Source organism: Myotis brandtii, unplaced genomic scaffold (assembly GCF_000412655.1).
Source record: "Myotis brandtii unplaced genomic scaffold, ASM41265v1 scaffold168, whole genome shotgun sequence".
Taxonomy (NCBI): Eukaryota; Metazoa; Chordata; class Mammalia; order Chiroptera; family Vespertilionidae; genus Myotis; species Myotis brandtii.
In genome coordinates this window covers 1,074,649-1,076,909 of record NW_005356173.1, presented here as the reverse complement: position 1 = coordinate 1,076,909, position 2,261 = coordinate 1,074,649, and positions in this window count along the sequence as shown.

The window sequence follows — 2,261 nt, the reverse complement described above, 5'->3', positions numbered from 1 at the left end:
ACCCTTTTATTTAATGATGTTTACTTTGAATTTATATTAGTTCACACAAACACTCCATCCATGCTTTTGTTCCGGCCCTCCGGTCCAGTTTAAGAACCCATTGTGGCCCTCGAGTCAAAAAGTTTGCCCACCCCTGTTTTAGACACTGGTCAGGAAGAAGTCAACTTAACCTCTAGAGTTGCCGGGGAACATGATCGCGCTCCACCTGTCTTTCCCCAAATAAATGCAACTGAATAATGGGCAGAGTACCTGAATAGACAATTCTCCAATAGACATATGAAAAGATGCTCAGCATCCCTAATCAGAGAAATGCAAATTAAAACCACAATGAGATATCACTGCATACCTGTCAGAATTTTTAAAAAATTAAAAAAAAAAACAAGTGTTGATTAGGATATGCAGAAAAGGGAACTCTCGTGCACTGTTGGTAGGATTGCAAATCAGTGAAGCTACCATGGAAAACAGTATAGAGGTTCTTAAAAAAATTAAAAAGAGAACTACCCATGGCCCAGCAATTCCACTTCTGGGCATTTATCTAAAGAAACCTGAAACCCTAACTCAAAAAGATAAATGCACCCCTATGTTCACTGCAGTGTTATTTATGGTAGCAAAGATATGGAAGCAACCCAAGGGCCCATCAATAGACAAGTAGATGAAAAAGCAGTGTTACATATATACAATGGAATATTACTCAGCCATAAAAAATAAATTTTACCATTTTTAACAGCATGGGTAGACCTAGAGAGTATTATGCTAAGTGAAATAAATCAGACAAAGACAGACAAATACCATATGATTTCACTTATATGTGGAATCTAAAGAACAAACAAAAAAACAGACTCATAGATACAGAGAACATTTTGACAGCCGCCATATGGGAGGGGGGTTGGATAAAAAAGGTGAAAGGTTTAAGAAGTACAAATTGGTAGTCACAAAATTGTCACAGGGATGTAAATACAGACTAGGGAATAGAGTCAATACTACTATAATAACTACGTATTATGATGCCGAATGTTTGTAGTTCTAAAATTGACCACTGGCGTTTATCTGCTTAATTTTCATAATTTTTTTCCTAAACTGCTGTAAAATCAGCAAAAATGCCTTGGCAATTTTAGCATAGTTCCTAGCATATTGGTTGGCACTCAAAGGGTTAAGGAAAATCCATCAGATCTGACATTATCACGCTTTGCCTTGCTGCATTTCCACTCTCGCTTTACATGCTCCTCACCTCCAGGACCATGTATGCAATAAATGTTGGGAAAATTGAACAGATACAAACAAAATAATGAAACTAGACCACCAACTTATATCATATCTATAATAATAATAGCATAATATGCTAATGAGACCAGACGGCCTGACCTTCCACCAGATGACATTCTGGGTCACGGCTGCTAGGGCTGGGGCAAGCTGCTGTGGCTGCAAGGGCCCAGCCCCTTGCACAAATTTCATGCATCAGGCCTCTAGTACAAGAATAAACTTGAAATGGATTAAAGACTTAAATGTAAAACTTGAAACCATAAAGTTCTAGAAGAAAACTTAGGCAGTAATTTCTCTGACATTTTTCTTAGGAATATTTTTTTCTGATATAGCTCCTTGGGCAAGGGAAACAAAAGAAAAAATAAACAAAAGGGCCCTAGCCAGTTTGGCTCAGTTGATAGAGCATCAACCTGTGGACTAAAGGGTCCCAGGTTTGATTCCAATCAAGGGCACATGCCTGGCTTGTGGGCTCAATCCCCAATGGGGAGCATGCAGAAGGCAGCCAATCAATGATTCTCTCTCATCATTGATGTTTCTATCTCTCTCTCCCTCTCCCTCCTCTCTGAAATTAATAAAAATATATTTTAAAAAAAGAACTGCATCAAACTAAAAAGTTTTGCACATCAAAGGAAACTATCAACCAAATGAAAAGACAACCTACTAAGTGGGGGGAGGGGGATTGCCAATGATACATCTGATATGAGGTTATAATCCAAAATTTATAAAGGAATCACACAACCCAACACCAAAAATACAATGCAACTGAATAATGGGCAGAGTACCTGAATAGACAATTCTCCAATAGACATATGAAAAGATGCTCAGCATCCCTAATCAGAGAAATGCAAATTAAAACCACAATGAGATATCACTGCATACCTGTCAGAATTTTTAAAAAATTAAAAAAAAAAACAAGTGTTGATTAGGATATGCAGAAAAGGGAACTCTCGTGCACTGTTGGTAGGATTGCAAATCAGTGAAGCTACCATGGAAAACAGTAT